At 36.5% G+C, this 12,156-nt stretch overlaps 1 pseudogene; it reads left to right on the top strand.

Annotated features, from left to right (window-relative positions):
- LOC138147667 (splicing factor C9orf78-like) overlaps positions 1-11,130 on the top strand; it is a 37,644-nt pseudogene extending 26,514 nt beyond the window's left edge.
- The last annotated feature ends 1,026 nt before the right edge of the window (positions 11,131-12,156 follow it).

A 12,156-nucleotide genomic window follows, 5' to 3' on the forward strand; every position in this document is an offset into this window, starting at 1 on the left:
TCAAAAAGAAATATACTTTCCAGACTTATCTTATGTGGGAATTTGCTTTGTAGAATATGTAGATATGTATTACATAATATGTATATATTAAAATTAACTGAATAAGGGAGATTAATCAGAAATTAATTTAAATATTTGAAATTTAAAAAATAAAGACTTTTCAACTTAAAAGAGTTAATTATGAAAATACATTAAAGAGACAATATGGAATTTCAGAAAAGACTCAAACAAGCAGGAAAGTATTGGAATTATATAATAAATTAAAAATATATTTTAAAATTGCAATTTATTGTATTAGATATTCACAATCTCATATGCACTTGTGTTATTTGTAGGGGACATGTTCATATTTGTTAATTTTTTCAAGTTTGCAATAAAAAACACTACAAAGGGAAAGATTAAGACAACAGAACTACATAAAATCTATACTGAACTTATATACTTTTTCCAGTCATTTGTAGCATTATTTCATACATGTATAGCACTATATAATTTACAAACTACTTTCATCTACATTACTGCACAGGTTTCCCTTTTCTAGGAGTCTGAATAGAGTAATGGATAGAGAGATAGCTTTGAAGTCAGGAATACTCAGTTCAAACCTTACCTCTGACTCATACCTGCTGTGTGACCCTGGGCAGGTCACTCTATCTTTCAGTGCTTTAGCAATTTTCTAAGTCTGTAAGTTACAGAGAAGGTGTCATCATGCATCATTAAGTATTTTCTCTTCTTGAATTTCTTCATAATAGTGTAATCACAGGGCCAGTAACTATCCTTGCACATGTATGATTGCAATTGTTCCTCTCAACAACGTTATTAGGGGTTATTATCCCAATTCTAAAGGATGAGGAAAATGAGACACAGAAAGACTAAGTAAGGTACTAGATTTTAAGTTTCATTAGTGTTGGGTTTTTTTGCACCATTCTCCTGATTCCCAACTTTCTCAAGGCCAAGGATGATTTCCCAAATGAAGTCACAAAGCCCTTGATTTAGTACTCAGTACCCAAGAAGTCTGTCCCCTACAGACATCCTTCCTCATCAGTTATTATGTGAACCTATATTCTTGAAAAACTTTGTAGTGATCAGAAGCTACTACAAATTTATTAATGATTTACATGAATTATTGTTTTATCATATTTTTAAAAGTTTCATGTACATATTTGTGAGCACATAAATATGACATCATTCAGCATACAAAAAGCTATAATTGCTTATTTATGGATTCCCATGTGAAGTCACAAACCCCTTGATTTAGTACTCAGTCACCAAGAACTCTGTCAGCTACAGACATCCTTCCTCATTCCAAGTTCCTTTTATTTCTGACCCTTCATTTCCTCATCTGTAAAATGAGGAAGTTGTACCAGTTGATCTCTGAGGTCCCTTCTAATTCTAACACTCTGTGTATGGTTAATTGTAATCACTAAATGACATTTGACTAAGAAGAATGACATGCTAGTGACAGCAATATGCTCACAGGGTAATGATGTTGCTCAGTGCCAGCTGTGACAGGCCAATTAGCAAGGATATTGGAAGTTATATTAATTGTGCATTTGCTGCCCAAGGGTCTACAATCTTTTGTTTCTATACTTATGTTATATTTCATGCTATTTCCAGCTAGTAGTAATCTAAAAGCTTTAACCTTCATCTCTTTTATGATATTACCACAAGAGCTGTGACCTTTGGCATTCATTCTAGCAATGATCATTTTGATAGTTCGCTGTGGATCACCTGCCATGACCATCTTGCAAATGTGACCCAATAACAAAAAAAAGCAGTTCTAGACAGACACTTGACCTGCCAAGTCTCATATCTTACTGAGTCATCCTTTTTCTTTAGATGTTATTAGGACCTATTACTAAGATTTTAACAAATGAGACCCAATATTAACCTTACTTTGATTAACTGCTAACATTCTTTATATGAACAGGATTGAGCTCTTTGAGAATACCACAAATATCTTCTATATACAGTTTTAGACAACCTCAACCAATCAGCCAGGAAAATGCCCATCCTGAGGAATATTTCCCAATGATAGTGGGACACAATGACATTGCACCAAACTGTGTTTAAAATGATAAAAAGGGAGAGGCAACATATGGATACAGAGAAGTCTGGTATCTCAATATTATATTTTCACACAAAATTAAGTATAAGAGGCAGAACCAAGAGAGAAAAGTAGCAGGAAGTATAATTGAGCTCTTTTCTCCTACTCCACAAAGGTTTAGAAAATAGACAAGATTGATTCATGATTGAGTTATCCAAGAAAAAAAGTCAAACTTGCCTGGGAAACTGAACTCCAGAAAGAAAAACAACAAAATTATACCTAGCTTGCACTTATACTTCTCTGTAGAGTTAGATAGATTTCTATACCCAACTAAGTGTATATCTTATTCCCTCTTTTAACCAATTTTGCTAATAGTAATTTTCAATCATTCTCCACACATTGTCATCTTCCCCTCCACCTTAAAAAGCTCTTTCATATCACTTTTATGGGAGATAATTTACACAGTTCTACTTCTATCTTCTCTTTCCTCCCATTATGTCCCCCTTTCCTCACCTTTTTGTCTTTTTTTTCTTTTTATTTTTAGAGATCATCACCTCTTAGTCAACTCATGGCCATGTTTTTAGTTTATGTATATTTTCTTCTAACTGTCCTAATAATGATTAAAGTACTTAAGAGTTACAAGTATCATCTTCCCATGTAAGAATATAAACAGGTTAGCTTTATTGAATCCCTTATGATTTCTCCTTTCTGTTAAGCTTTTTATTCTGTTCTTGATTCTTGTATTTGAAAGTTAAATTTTCTATCCAGCTCAGACCTTTTCATCAAGAATTCTTGAAAGTCCTTCACTTCATTAAAGATTCATTTTTACTCCTGATGAATCCACCAAACTCAGTTTTGCTGGACAAGTTAGTCTTGTTTGTAATTTGAGCTCCTTTACTGTCTAGGATATCCTGTAAAACACCTTCTAATCCTTTAAGATAGAGATGATAAAACTTGCATAATCCTGACTGTGACTATACAATATGAGATATATTTCATTTTGGCTCCTTGAAACATTTTGTCCTTAACCTAGAAGCTCTGGAATTTGGCTATAATATTCCAATGAATTTTCATTTCAGGATCACTAACAGGAGGTGATTGGTGGATTTTATGAATTTCTATTTTACCCTCTGGTACCAAGATATCAGGACAGTTTTCCTTTGTAATTCCTTGAAAGATGATATCTAAGTTATTTTTTTATCATTGATTTCAATTAGTCTTATAATTCTTAAATTATCTAACCTTGCTCTAATTTCCATTTCTTTCAATGAAATATTTCATATTTTCTTCTATTTTTCTATCCTTTTGACTTTAATTTATTACGTATTGAAATCTCATAGAATCATTAGCTTCCACTTGTCCAATTCAGTTTGGTCATAAGTATTTTCTTCAGTGAGCTGTTGTACTTCCTTTTCTATTAGGCTAATTATATTTTTGTGGAATTCTTTTCTTCAGTGAATATTTATACATCTTTTTTCCATTTTTCCAATTCTGCTTTTTAATGAATTCTTCTGCTCAGTGATTTTTGTGCATCTTTTCCCCATTTTGTCAATTATGCTCTTTAAAGAGAGCATAATTCAGTGGCAGCTAGGTGGCACAGTGAATAGAGCACCAGCCCTGGAGTCAGGAGAACCTGAGTTCAAATCCAGCCTCAGACACTTAACACAAAACTAGCCATGTGACCTTGGGCAAGTCACTTAACCCCAAATATACTACCTTCTCCCCTAAAAAAAGAAAAAAAAAAAAAAAGATTGTCTTCAGTGAACTCTTGTGCTTCTTTTCCCATTTGGCCTCTTCCATTTTTTTTAGTGTTATTTTCTTCAGTACTTTTTATGACTACTTTACCAAGCTATTGACTCTTTTTTCATGATTTCTTGCATGATTGGCATTTCTTTTCCCAAGATTTTCTTCTACCTCTCTTTTTTGATTTTGAAATCCTTTCTTAACTCTTTCATAACAAAATGTCAAATCCTTCATCATTCATAATCCATTTCCAACAGTTTTTGAGTTACAAATTTTCTCCCCATTTTCCCCCTACCCACCACCCCAAAATAGCAGTCCCACAGGATATCCTCCAATCTGCTCTCTCCCATATTTTCTCCCATACCCCTTTTGACTTTTCCAGTATGAAATGGTGGATCTCTATGCCCCAGTGTATGTATATCTTATTTCCAAATTACATGTAAAATTGTATTAATAATAATATATGTATGTATATATATTTAAACATTTGATTTTAAAACTTTGAATTCCAGATTCATTGCCTTCCTCCCTTGTCACCCAGCCTTACAGGGAATATAAGTAGTTCAGTATAGGTTGTACATGTGTAGCTAATGCAAAACATTAACACAGTAGAAATACTGTAAAAGACTGACTGTATTTCCCTCCCTCCTATCCCACCTCCCATTTGTTCTATTCTCTACTTTGATCACTTTCAAAAGTGGGTGCTTCCAACTTCCTTCCCCACCCCTGAACATGCCCTCCCTTCCATCATGCCCCTCTCATTCCCTTCCCCCTATTCTCCTGTAGGGTGAGATACCTTATTTAGTGTGTATTTCATTCTCTCCCCAAGCCAATTCAACAAGAGTAAGGTTGATCCATTCCCTTTTGCCTTCCTATTCTTCTCCTCTGTTGTAACCATTTTCCCTTCCCTCTTCTATATGAGATAGTTTACCCCATTCTGTTTCTCCCCATCTCCTCTCATTATATTCCTCTCTCACCTCTTGATTTCACCTTTTAAGTATCATCCCTTCCTATTAAATTGGTCCTGTGCCCTCTATCTATGTATACCTGTAAACATATACATGTACACATTCACGTATGTATTCCTATGTCCATATACCCCCATATATAGACATATATGTATAAGTATATGTGTGTGTATATATATATATATATTTCCATTTTCTTCAACTATTTTCATACTGAGAAAAGTTTCATCACTTACAATTATTGTTTTTCCATGTAGGAATGTTAAGAGTTCAACTTTGGTAAGTTCCTTATGATTTCTTTTCCATTTACCCTCTCGTGATTCTCTTGCTTCTTGTATCTGAATGTCAAATTTTCTATTCAACTGTGGTTTTTTCACCAAGCATGCTTCAAAGTCCTTTATTCTACTGAATGACCATATTTTCCCCTGAAACATGATACTCAGTTTTTCTGGGTAGGTGATTATTGGTTTTAATCCCAGCTCCTTTCACCTCTGGAATTTCATATTCCAAGCCCTTCGATTCCACAGTATAGAAGCTGACAGATCCTGGGTTATCCTGATTGTTTTTCCACAATATTCAAATTGTTTCTTCCTGGCTGCTTGTAATATTCTCTCCTTAATCTGGGAATTTTGGAGCCTGCTTATAACATTCTTAGGAGTTTTCTTTTTGGTATGATTTTCAGGAGGTGATCGGTGGATTCTTTCAACTTTCATTTTGCCCTTGGGTTCTAAAACATCAGGGCAGTTTTCCTTGAGAACTTCCTGGAGGATGATTTCTAGGTTCTTACTTTGATCATGGCTTTCAGGTAGTCCAATAATTTTTAAATGATCTCTCCTGGATCTATTTTCCAGGTCAGTGTTTTTTCCCATGAGATTTTTCACATTGCCTTCTATTCTTTCATTGGTTTGGATCTGTTTAACATCATCTTTTTTTATTTGTTTGTTTACTTTTAGTTTACAGAATTCAATTCTAGAATTCCATGATTTTCACCTTTTGTCCCCTTCCCTCTCCTTCTCCCCCATGGTGGGATACAGTCAAGTAAAGGATCTGTAAATACTTTCACATTATACATTATTCAGGTTATAAAGATGGATTGTATCAGATGGAATGAAAAATGGTAAAGAGGACGTAAAACCAACCAAAAAAGGAAAAAAAGATCAGGTATTTTGCTTCAATCTGGATATAAACTCAGCTATTTTCTAATTCTTTCTCTGGATTCACACATTTCTTTCCATCATGAGTCTTTTTGGGGTTGATGTATATCAGTGCATTGCTGAGAAGAGTCCAGTCTATCAAAGTTGGTCATCACACATACGTTGTGTCTGTAATTGTATACAAATTTCTCCTGGTTCTACTCTTCTCACTCTGCATCAGTTTGTATAAGCCTCTCCAGGTAAATATGAAGTCCATCTGCTCCTCGTTTCTTATAGCACAATAATATTCAATAACATGCATATAGCACAACTTGTTCAGCCATTCCCCAATTAATGGGTACCCCCTTAATTTCCAATTCTTTGCTACCACAAAAACGCTGCTATAAACATTTTTGTACACGTGGGTCTTCCTCCCACTTCTATGATCTCTTTGGGATATAACCCTAGGAGTGATATTGCTGGGTCACAGGATATGAAAGTATTTATAGCCCTTTGGGCATAATTCCAGATTGCTCTCCAGAAAGGCTGGATCAGTTCACAACTCCACTAGCAATACATTAGTGTCCCAATTTGCCCACATCCTCTCCAGCATTTGTCATTTTCCTGTTTTGTCATCTTAGCCAAGCTGACTGGTAAGATGTGGTACCTCAGAGTTGTTATGATTTGCATTTCTCTAATCAATAGTGATTTAGAGCATTTCTTCATGTGCTTATAGATAACTTTTATTTCTCTGAAAATTGCCTGTTCATATCCTATGACCATTTATGACTTGGGGAATGACTTGTTTTCTTATAAATTTGACTCAATTCTCTGTATATTTTAGAAATGTGTCCTTTATCAGAGACATAGTTTGTAAAGATTCTTTCCCAATTTCCCACCTCCCTCTTAATCTTGGTTTCATTGGCTTTGTTTGTAAAGAAGCTTTTCAATTTCATGTAGTCAAAATTATCCATTTTACATTTTATAATGTTCTCTAATTCTTGTTTAGTAATAAAGTCTTTCCCTCTCCACAAATCTGACAGGTAAACTATTTTTTTTTTATTTTACGAGACTGCTTACAGTATCAACCTTTATACCTAGATCATGCACCCATTTAGACTTGATTTTCATATATGGTGTTAGATAATGGTCTATGACCAGTTTCTGCCATACTATATTCCAGTTTTCCCAGCAGTTTTTGTCAAATAGTGATTGCTTATCCCAAAAACTAGGGTCTTGGAGTTTATCAAACAATAGGTTACTATAGTCGGTGACTTCGGAATCTTATATGACTAATCCATCCCATTGATCCACTCCTCTATTCCTCAGCCAGTACCAAGTAGTTTTGATGACTGCTGGTTTATAATACAGATTGAAATTTGGTATGTCTAGTCCACCTTCCCTAGCATTTCTATTCATTAATTCCCTAGATATTCTGGACCGTTTATTCTTCCAAATGAATTTTGTTACAGTTTTTTTCTAGATGTATAAAGAATTTTTTTTGGTAAATTAATTGTTATGGCACAAAATATATAATTTAATTTAGGTAAAATTGTCATTTTTATTATATTATCTCGACCCAGTGAGGAGCAATTGATATTTTTCCAATTAGTTAGATCTGACTTTATTTGTGTGAAAAGTCTTTTGCAGTTGTGGACATATAGGTCCTGGGTTTGTTTTGGAAGGTAGATTTCCAAATATTTTATAATGCCTACAGTAACGTTAAATGGGATTTCTCTTTATATCTCTTCCTGTTGAATTTCATTAGAAATATATAGGAATGCCGAAGATTTATGTGGGTTTCTTTTATATCCTGCAACTTTGCTAAATTTATTTATTGTCTCAAGGAGTTTTTTACTTGATTTTCTAGGATTCTCTAAGTATATCATCATATCATCTGCAAGGAGTGATAGCGTGGTCTGTTCTTTGCCTAATTCTATTCCTTTGATTTCTTATTCTTCTCTAATTGCTACTGCTAACATTTCTAGTACCAGATTGAATAAGATGGGTGATAGTGGACACCCTTGTTTCACCCCTGATCTTATGGGAAAAGCTCCTAGCTTATCCCCAATTCGTTGACCTCCCTTTTCTCTAATGTAGTCATGTATGCACTCAGGGATATAACACTTCCCCTAAGAACTGCCTTTAATGCATCCCATTAAATTTTGGTATGTTGTCTCATTATTATCATTCTCTTGAATGAAATTATTGATGGTTTCTATAATTTCTTGTTTGACCCACTCATCCTTTTATTTTTTAAAGCAATCGGGGTTAAGTAACTTACTCAAGGTTACACGGCCAGGTGTTTCTGGGTGGGTGCTAAGGGTCTGAGCCCGGGATTCGATTCCCAGGTCATTTCGACACTTTAGCCGGTGCTCTTCCTCACTGTGCTACCCGGCCGTCCTGACCCACTCATTCTTTAGGATTAGATTGTTTAATTTCCAATTACTTTTTAGTCTGTCTTTCCATGGCCTTTTATTGCATATAATTTTCATTGCATCATGATCTGAGAAGGATGCATTTAATATTTCTGCCTTACTGCATAGAATTGTGAGGTTTTTATGCCCTAGAATATGGTCAATTTTTGAGTGTGTGCCATGAACTGCTGAGAAGAAAGTATATTCCTTTTTATCTCCATTCAGTTTTCTCTAGAGATCACTCATACCTATCCTCTCTAAAATTCTGTTCACCTACTTAACTTCTTTCTTGTTTATTTTGAGGTTGGATTTATCAAGTTCAGAGAAGGGGAGATTAAGGTCTCCTACTAGTATAGTAGTTTTGCTCTCTATTTCTTCCTCTAATTCCTTTACCTTCTCCTTTAGGAATTTGGATGCTAAACCACTTGGTGCATATATGTTAAGTAATGATATTGCTTCATTCTTGATGGTGCCTTTTAACAGAATATAGTTTCCTTCCTTATCTCTTTTAATTACGTCAATTTTTGCTTTTGCTTCATCTGAGATTAGGATTGTTACCCCTGCTTTTTTTTTTTACTTTAGCTGAGGCATGATATATTTTACTCCAGCCTTTTACCTTTATTCTGTGTGTATCCTTCTGTTTCAGATGTGTTTCTTGTAAACAGCATATTGAAGGATTATGATTTCTAATCCATTCTGCTATCCATCTCCGTTTTATGGGAGAGTTCATTCCATTCACATTTACAGTTATGATTATTATCTGTTTCTTTCCCTCCATCCTATTCCCTCCCCTATTAATGCACATATTTCCCCCTTCTCCCTTCCCACCCTTAATAGTTTTCCTTTTGAACACCACCTCCCTCAGTATTCCCTTATTAGCCCCCCTCCTTTTACCTCCCCTTTCCCCTTACTTCTTCCCTCCCTACTAACTACCCCCACCCATTTCGTAACCCTTTCCCCCTCCTACTTCCTGTAGAATATTTTTATACTTAATGAAGTATGTTATTTCTTCTTCGCACCAAGAGTGACAGGAACAAATCTCATGCGAAGCTCCTCTCCCTCCCCTCTTTCCCTCTAAAATGATACTTTTTGCATTTCTTCTCCATAGAGTCCTATGCTTAACTGGTTGTTATACCCTCCTTGCACCAGAACCAATGAGGGAAAAGCTCATATGATTCTCATATCCCTCCCTTCTTTTCCTCTACTGTACTGTTTTTATGCCTCTTTGTGCGGCATAATTTACCCTTTTCCACTCCGTTCATTCCTCTTCTTCCATTGCAGTTCATTTGTAGCCCTTAATAAGATTTTTTAAATCATAATTTCATGTATTTTAAACTCATACCCTCTACTTCTCTATAACCAGTTTGCTCTTATGAAATAGCAAGGTGTGTGTGTGTGTGTGTGTGTTTTCCTTGTTTACCTTTCTATATCACTGTTGCATCTCGTAATTGGAGGTTGAATTTTCCATTGAGTTCTGGCTTTTTATCAGGAAGGTCTGGAACTCTGTTATATCATTGAATGACCATCTCATTGCCTGGAAGAATATGCTCAGTCTCACTGGGTATGTGATCCTTGGTTGTAACCCGAGCTCTTTTGCCTTCCAGAAAATTGTATTCCACTGCCTCTGATCTTTCAGTGTAGAGGCTGCCAAATCCTGTGCGATCCTCACTGTGGATCCTTGTTTCTTTCTGGCTGCTTGAAATATTTTCTCTTTTATCTGGTAGTTTGGGAGTTTGGCCACAACATTTCAAGGACTTTTCAGTTTGGGATTTCTTTCAGCAGGTGTCCTGTGGATTCTCTTGATTTCTATTTTACCCTCAGGTTCTAGAACCTCAGGTTAGTTTTCCTTAATGATCTCTTGGAAAATGTTGTCCAGACTTATTTTTTCATCATGATTTTCTGGTAGGCCTATGATTCTCACATTATCTCTCCTGGATCTGTTTTCCACATTAGTTATTTTTTCTTTGAGGTATTTTACCTCTTTTTCTAATTTTTCATTCTTGCTGTTTTATTTGACTAATTCTTGGTTCCTCATAGAGTTATTTATTTCAATTTGGTTGATTCTAGTTTTTAGCAAATCATTTTACTTCGTTAATTTTTGGAGCTCCTTTTCCATATCACACACTTTTCTTTTTAGAGAGATGTTTTCTTCATTATAATGTTTTTCTAATGCTGCAATTTTGAGAGAATTATTCATTTTGTCTTCTATCTCTCTCATTTGGTTTTCAAAGTTCTTTTTTATCTCATCTAGGAGAGCTTTCTGTGCTTGGAACCCATATCCTGTTGATGTTTCAGCTTTGGGTGTGGAGTCCACATTGTCTCCCTCTGATTTTGGTTTCTCTCTCTGAGGATAGTAGGACTCCAGAGTCTTTGTAGTTTGCTTTCTACCCATTTGAAAGCAGGGCCCTAGCCATGCCCTTCCTTTAGGGATCCCAAGGCTTTACTGTAAAGAGTTTTGCCCTGGGGCAATAGCTACTATGTTTTCAGGGTCAGAGGGGGTGGGTTGATACAGGTGAGGTTCACTTTGTCATCCTGGTCTTTGGAGGTGCTGATAGGGGCTCTTTTTTTTTAAGTCTCTGGGCTATGAAGTGGTAGCCCCAGGAGTATTTGCTGTCCAAGACAGGGGCCCCTGCATTTGGTTCTTACCTTGCTCGTTCCAGTCCCAGCCCTTTGGTGATAGTCCTGGTAGTGGCCCTTGTGGTTTGTGGGATGTCTTGCCCTCCGAGTTGATCAGGCACCTTCCACGCCTGCCTCTGTGTCTGTGGGCCATGTCTTCTGAGCCTGCTTCTGCGTCTGTGAGCCGCACCTTCCAGGCCTCTGTTTAATATCATCTTGATTTCTCATAAAGTCATTAGCTTCAATTTGCTCCAATCTAATTCTTTTTTTTTAAGTAATTAGGGTTAAGTAACTTGCTCAAGGTTACAACGCCAGTTATTTTGTGTGGGTGCTAAGTATCTGAAGCCGGAACCGATCCCAGGTCTCCTGATTCCGCGGCCAGAGCTCTTGCTCGCTGAGCCACCTGGCCACTCCTTTCCAATCTAATTCTGAAGGAATGCTTCTCCTCACTTAGCTTCAGAGATTCTTTTTCTATATGGCAGATTTGGCTTTTTAAGGCATTCTTCTCCTCGTTGTGTTTTTGAGCCTCTTTTGCCATTTGAGTTAGTCTATTTTTTAATGCGTGATTTTCCTCAGTCAGGCTGTTGACTTTCATTTCATAATTTTCTTGCATTGTTCTCATTTCTCTACCCAATTTTTCCTCCACTTCTCTTATCTGCTTTTTAAGGTCCTCTATGGTCTGTAACCAGCTTGTATTTTCCTTTGAAGCTTTTGGTGCAGGAGTTCTGACTTCACTGTCTTCCTCCTGTTTCATGCTTTGATCCTTTTTGTCCCCGAAATAGGAGTCTAATGTTGGAATCTTCTGTTTGCTTTGTTTCCTTTGTCTGGTCATGTTGCCACTCAATTACTTGACTTTTGGGCTTTTTGACACAGAAGTACTCTGCTACCAGACAGGGGAGCTTTATACCAAATACTGGGGTTTTCTCAACTGGTGGAGGTAAGTTGGATGCCCTTGCTGAAGCTTCCACACTCTCTGGCAAGCTGAACATACTCCCCAGGACCTCTACCCTAGACCTCAATCCAGATCCAAGCAGGTTAAAGCAAGAGTGATTGCCCCTCAGACTGGTTGCTTCATCTCCCTACACCCTGCAGGACAGGGGCTGAAGCTGCCACATGGCTGCAGCTGCAAGGCCATGGCTCCTCAGTGGCTTCTTGCACTGGGGGCAAAAGCCTATGCACTCCCATCTACTGGGTCTCAAAGTCCACACTGCACTGACCTCTCACTTTGTTCTTTA

Source organism: Petaurus breviceps, unplaced genomic scaffold, assembly GCF_028583685.1.
Source record: "Petaurus breviceps papuanus isolate PSGF00001 unplaced genomic scaffold, PetGlider_PUasm1.0 90804, whole genome shotgun sequence".
Taxonomy (NCBI): domain Eukaryota; kingdom Metazoa; phylum Chordata; class Mammalia; order Diprotodontia; family Petauridae; genus Petaurus; species Petaurus breviceps.